At 36.6% G+C, this 7313-nt stretch overlaps 1 long non-coding RNA gene across 1 annotated transcript; it reads left to right on the top strand.

Annotated features, from left to right (window-relative positions):
* The first annotated feature begins 321 nt into the window (after positions 1–321).
* Positions 322–3955, top strand: LOC307123053. The gene is made up of 5 exons (XR_013816124.1): positions 322–550; positions 1168–1220; positions 1868–2034; positions 2591–2761; positions 3412–3955. It is a non-coding gene; the product is annotated as an uncharacterized lncRNA (long non-coding RNA).
* Positions 3956–7313: the final 3358 nt, after the last annotated feature.

Genomic DNA, 7313 nt, shown 5'->3' with positions numbered 1-7313 from the left:
AAATCTCTTTATTTTAGCTCTAAAATGCTTTTTTTTTTCTTTTGCATGTTAAATGTCACTTTAACACACACTCTGAAATGCAACCTTTATGACGATAGCACTCTTAAATTAAACACATTTTTGGATGATAAAAAATGTCTGCACACTTCATATTTGCCTTCATTAATTAGGGGCCATGCACACTGTTAGACATTTCTGTAATTTGTACAGTTATTTACTATATATCACCCAGTATAATACTGTAAATTCTCTTTACAGTAAATAACTGTAATTCCCGTTGCATCATGGGTATTTTCTATGACGTCAAACACCAAATACAGTGATTTCCTGTATTTTTAAAAAATAAAGTATAATACTGTATTTACCACAACGGCCTATTTGGCACAATTGGGATCGACAGGATTTGCTTGAGATTTATATTAGGAACCATCAGTGCAGCGTTGAAAGTTTCACCCGAGGAGAGAGCTCACGGTTCCAGAGAACATATGAGCTGTGTCCGGACACACTGCGAAGATTTTTTCATCCCCCGTGAGAACGGCAAACAAGCAAGGTAAGTGTGATTTGTACTATCCGCGGTTGTCTGCACCCCAATTTTAGCTTGTCAGCATTGGTGCTAAAAACTGAGGTAAACCTAACGTTTTATGAATTTATTGAATTAGATTAGGAACCGGTGCAGCGTTGTAAGTTTTGCCCGAGGAGAGAGCTCACAGTCCGGACAACATACTTTACATAACGTTGGGTTATCATTTGCTTAAACTTTGCTGCTAAAACTGAGGTAAACCTAACGTTTTATTTTTAAAAAATGAGTATATTGAATTAGATTAGGAACCAGTGCAGCCAGCGTCGTGTGTAACGTTACTGCCCGAGGAGAGAGCTCACGGCCCGGACAACATACTTTACATAACGTTAGGTTATCATTTGCTTCAGCTTTGGTACTAAAACTGAGGTAACATAAACCTAACGTTTTATTTTTAAAAAGACTTAACGTTAGTGAGTTTATTGAATTAACTTTACCAATACAATGAAGATTTTGTTTATCGAGCATATTAAGCGTACATTTAGGACGACGTTAGTTAGTAAATTAACGTTGGCCACTAGTTGCAAAAAATAATGTCGTTAACAAGCAAAGTTTACATTTGGATTGACATTATTTATTTAACATTTTAGATAAGAATACCAGGAGCCTGCCTGTGCTGTGCGACACTGGAACTCATACAACGGTAAGTAACGTTACTCCTCTTTGTTTCTCCACATATTACTGATAATTCAAAGTTTTTCTTGTATGTTTTAGTCGGGTCTGTTTAACTGAATCACAAAATTATTTAGTTTTTCCACCTCTTTTTAGCTGTAACTAGCCATGTACCATGTTTTTTTTTTTCATAAATTATATTATACTAAAATAATCCAAAACTGTGTTTGTCCAGGACTGACAGATTATAATTTTATTTTCTGGAATTTAAGCAGTCCTGGACAATTTTTGGATGATTTTGGCAGATGAAATATAATTTATGAAAAAAACATGGCAAAACTTTAGAATAATGTTGCTCAAGTGCAAACCTGAATACATTTCTGAACACAAAAGAAGATGAAGAATGTTTGTAACCTAACAGATTGAGGCACCATTCACTTCTATAGTAATTTTTTCCTACTATGGAAGTGAATGGTGCCTCAAAATTATCTGGTTACAAACATTCTTTAAAAGGTTTAGAACTACAGGGCGAGTAAATGACAGAATTTACTTTTTTTTTTTGTGAACTATCCGTTTAATGACAGACCATTATTCTAAAGTGTTACCAAAAACATTTAAAGCAAAGGCACTGATGAAATTTAAAATATCTTTATTCTCTTAATTTTCTCTTGCTTTAAGTTTTTTTCGTGAGGAAAAACCCAGAGGTGGGAACAAGATGCACCACCTAAACCGGAGTGAGTCGGAAGACCGGGGAAGTTGTGAACAGGAAGACAACTGTAATCAACAACAGAGTGTCATCCTTCCTTCGCCACCTAATGGAGTTTGAATGGAAAAACTTGGACTAGGTGAGACACTTTTTTAATAGGATATGTAATGTACACAGACACTTACGCTGCATTCACACAGGGCGTCATGCCGGTTAGAAATTTTGTCTGACCTGACACAGCGCCGACGCCACGTGACAGTGACGTATGGCATCAAAGCACCGCGAGAGCGATTCGAGAGCAGTCGGCTAATACAGCCGGTGCAGTTTCTCCAGAGCGACTGCACAGACTTTGATGAGGACACAGCTGTTCCACGATTGGCCAGATTCTCCGCATGACAGCGATCACATGTGTTTCGTGTTTATTCTAAAACCTTCAGTTCCTCTAATGTGCACAAATCTCTTTTTTATAACAGTTAAACCTCTTTTCATGTAGTTGCGATGTTATATTGTCATGTTTATCAAAATAAAATAGATGAAAAATGTAGACCCCCACTTCATTGATAGTTTAGGCTTGTATGTTAACTTTATTCTTGTACAAACACACGCTGTATTAATCAGTGCATAAAGTATTACATGACAAAAAATGTCTCTGAAACATCTGTGTATTGACAAATATTGCATTTATTTCACTTCAGCTGATAAAGTGTCCAAACACCGCGCGAGCGTCACTGCGGGAAGCAGAAAGTGTCAGACTTCACGTCTCCGTTTGCAGCTCCTCCACGCCTGCATGCGGCTACTCTCGCCGATTGGTTGCATCCGGCCACAGCTGATGTCCAACACACCTTTCAACTTCTGCTGCTTGCAACGTGAGTAAAGCGACGCGACGGAACCCACAATTCAGTTCAGCAACGCATGACGTCACCCATTCAAAGTAAATGAGAAGCGTTAACGCCGGCGCCCTGTGTGAATGCAGCATTAAGTTTGAGGATACCTTACTAAAGCTAATGCAGTATACATGTAATCCATCCTGCAATAAAAGGTTACATTGTTGTTTTTGATTAAATAGTTTGTGAAATCATGTTGAGGTGATTCAGTAATATTACTTTTTTGGAGCATATAGTTTGTGCTGCTGCTACTATTATGTACTAACAGTTTTCTTTAGTTTTTTACTCAATATCAATTTTGTTAAGCTAATAACAGAGACACCTCTCTATATGCAATCAGGTTCAGCATCACTACAAAGTACATTCTTCAAAATATTCATTACATTGAATCACCAGCTAAAACAAAAACTGAACATTTAATTTCACATCTTCATGAAGGCATTGCAGGACTGGATTAGACTAGACAGCATACGTTTAGCTAGGTGCACCTCAAAATGTTAACTGTCTATAAAATAGTATTTTACCATTATGATGAATTGTAATGGGATTATTATTTTTTATTAAATTCCAACAGTGTAAAAAGTTTGTGTATACTCAAATTGTATGACTAACTTCATATCATTCTTATCTAGAGGGACTTCTTGCCATAATGGAGCAGAATCCTGGTTCCTGTTTGAAATCATCCAATGTGGAAGATGGCACAGATCGGTACAGACATGAAACTTGTGTTTGTGTTTGTGTTGTGATAACTTGTTTCAGAATTAATTTGCTCTTTGTTTATATTTTATTCATGTATATGTGTATTTTGCACCAAAGTTACAGTATTCTTCAACCAACTATTTACAGTATTCTACCAACTATTTTCTGCAGAGTTTTTAAAATTGTAGCTCAAACAATAGTGTGTGGTGCTAGCAAGGTCATGGGTTCAATTCCCAGGGAAAGCAAGAACTGACAAAATGTAAAATGTGTATCTTGAATGCAATGCAAGTCGTCTGCCAAATGCATAAATGTAAATTTAAATAATAAGTGATATTGAATGCAATCTGATTACTTTTATACATGATTTTCTGAAAATAAGATTTGATTCGAGGATGTTTTAAAGTGAACTTTTCCCACACATTTAAATGTTTAAGTTAAAGCACTTAAAATGTTTTAAATAAAGAATTTTATATTTCATAATAATTGTCTGTTTGGATTACTTCTGTAGGATAGATTAATGTAAGAATTAATGTAATTCAGTAAGTATTAATGATTGAATAGGATTAGGATTAATGCACTGTTAACCAAGGTTTACAGTAACGGTACTGTATTACAAAATTACAGTAACATGTAGTTACTGTAAACTGAAATGCGGTTCTTGTACTGTAAATCTCAAATACAGTAACTTACTGGCAACAGTGTTGCCAGTAAGTTACTGTAAAATCTCTTATAAATGTCTAACAGTGCAGGAGAGTCCATGAGAGAAGTAGTGACCAATGATTCATGACTCTTTTGAGTCAGACTGATCTGGTTCTGCAGTTCAACTCACTGACTCAGTGTTTTAGTCTAAAAGATTTGTTCACAAATCAGTTGACTGGACTATATGGCTGAATCCGAAATCGCCCCCCTATACCCTCAAATAGGGCACTATTTAAGGGGACAGCCATTTGTAGTGGTGTCTGAAACCATAGTGGACGTTATTGAGTGCACTCATTCAATCCCACATTGCACCGCAATAACGAGTGTACAACCGATGTACACACAACAGCTGTCCGACTTCACTCACTCGTTTTCATTCACTCCTTCAAGTGAACTATATAGTGGACTAACGTACACTCTAAAAACTGCTGGGTTAAAATCAACCCAAATTGGGTTGTTTTGGCAACCCAGCGCTGGGTCAAAAAGGGACGTACCCAGCGCTGGGTTGTTTTAACCCAGCATGTTGGGTTAAATTATTGACCCAGCATGCTGGGGGGTTTTTTTAAAACAAAATTTTGGTGTGAAAATTACTACATTGCTTGATTAAAATGAACCCAAAATGGGTTTGTAATTAAAGCCAGAAATCTTGGAAATTATAAAATCACTTTTACACACAAAAAATTACTATGAAAAGTTCAATTTATTAAAAACGAGAACAAGGGCAAACATGGTCAAAAGTAACAAAGTGGATGTGCGAAGAACTGCAAATCAACACAGTTTATAGTTAAATTAAATGTTTTTTTAACAGTTCAATGAACATTGATGAATATAACTTGCATTTAAGACCAAATTAGACTTTTCAACACAAGTTAACATGACTAAAGTTTTTACAAAATAACAATGATGAACACAAACCACAACATTAGCACTGACATTATAACATTTGCATAAGTTATTGAATTTTGTATCTAAGACATACATGTGAAAGAGTGTATGAGTGAATGAATGCGAGAGCGTGAATTCCTTGACAAATGTTCAATGCTTGTTCAGTGTTGTTTATTTATTACAGATTAAATGCTAACAGTTTGTCAAGTTCGTGAACACATACGGAACATGCATCACCGCCAATTTCCATGACCTGATGTTCAGTCATGAAGAAGCTCCATCAGCACAGAAAAGACATGCAACATCCTTTAACTTATCCAGGACAATCTCCTCCTTATAGGGAATAGTGAATGAGGGTTTAGTGGGCGATTTCGGATTCAGCCTATGACTTCAGAAGTGTTAAATATGGACTATTGTTATGATGATTTTGCAGACTGAACTGTCCCCAGAGCAAATTTGACGTCTCTAACTCAGTCCCTCTAGCGCCACCATCTGTCCAAATTAGCACTCACGTTTATGCTATTAACTTTTAAACTGTAAGGGCTAGAAACAAATCCCCCCTGATTCCTCAGCTCAAGACGATTCGATTGCAACCTATGACGTCATTTTCCATCATGAAAATGTTTCCATATCGATTTTCCCATATCGGCCATTTTGAATTTTGACGTAAAATGCTATATTTTATGAACGCATTGGCGTATTGTTACAAAACTCGGTATGTGTCTTCGGCACCATGCCCTGACGATACTTACAATGTTTCAGGACAGCGCCACCTTGTGAAATTTCCAAAAATACTAATAACATTTGATGAAAGGTGCAGTGTGTGATTTTTAGCGGCAACTTTGTTCATTTGTTTCATTCAAACGACTCTCCATAATAAATGCCTCTCTTATTGAATGAGTCATTGAATTATTGATTCACCCGATTGTTCAAACTGCGTATTCATTGAGAAACAAACACGGCTGTGAGTTTCTCGGAGATGCATAACTGTTTGGGCATAATAGGTAATATTTTCATTGGCAAAATTGAGCAAAAACAGACTAAAACGACTTTAAAATATAACAATATTATTCTTATTTATTGAATTGGTGTATGAAATCAATATCACATTTGCACTCCTGCTATTCGGGACAAAAACAGCACTCGTGTGATATGCGTTACTCGTGTGAAATTGTTTAACAATTTTGTTAAAAATATGAGACCACTCATAAAGGGCAATTTTTTGCCCCAATGTCTTGAATTTTAGGGGTCATTCTAACTGCATTGTGTGTGTGTGTGTGTGTGTGTGTGTGCGTGCGTGCGTGCATGCGTGCGTGTGTGCGTGTGTGTGTCCTTATTTATAATATGTCAACCTTTGGTCGTGTTATTGCTGTACAGTTCTTGACCTTGGCAAGATGATAACGCAATCATGCGGCCAGGAATCTGTCAGAAACCATCCATCAGTTGTCATATAAAATCTTAAAGAAGCTCCATCTTCATAGTTTGACCTATTGTCAGGCGTCTTTAAACTAGTTGATCCTTATGGAGTTCAGTGCAGGTACACACAGCTGAAAATGTGAAGGAAAATATCCGGGTTACTCTTTGAATTATAATAAAAGTGAATAGAAGTAGGCCTATCCTTAAAATATAATAAAAGTATATGCATTTTGCATACATTAGATTTGTCATTATTGATAATATTGATTCATGAGAGAAGTAGTGACCTCTGATTTATGAACGAACACATGATTCTTTTGAGATGAGTCAGACTGATCTGGTTTGCAGTTCAACTCACTGACTCAGTCTAAAAGATTCGTTCACAAATCAGTTGACTATGACTTCAGATGAGTTATGGACTATTGTTATGATGCTTTTGCATCCTTTTTGAAGCTTTCATTCTGGGGTGAACTTTTCCTTAAAACATATTTTATCAGTTAATTTTATACAAAATAGCTTTTTTGTGTGTGTGTGTGGAGGGGGGGGGGGGGGGGGTGCATGTCGCACCTTCACATGAGGATCCCTGGTTTATTTGGGCTCTTAATGCTCATAAAGTTCAGTCTCAATAATAACATTTTCATGCGTTCTGATCTCCGGCCTCCCTCTCAATGATAAGATGTGATTTTAATGTCTATTCAGGAAAGTTGGGTGGCGAGCGGTGAAGGGGAATGTGCCTCTTTATCTCGGAGCGATGATATTAGCATCAGACCAACATTTGTGCAGCTCAGACTAAAGATGAATACCAATTGATTATCATCCATGGCCTCATTGTCAG

This window comes from Gobio gobio, assembly GCF_949357685.1.
Source record: "Gobio gobio genome assembly, chromosome: 3".
NCBI lineage: Eukaryota > Metazoa > Chordata > Actinopteri > Cypriniformes > Gobionidae > Gobio > Gobio gobio.
The sequence above is the reverse complement of the archived record's forward strand: the minus strand, read 5'-3'. Positions and strand labels throughout refer to the sequence as shown.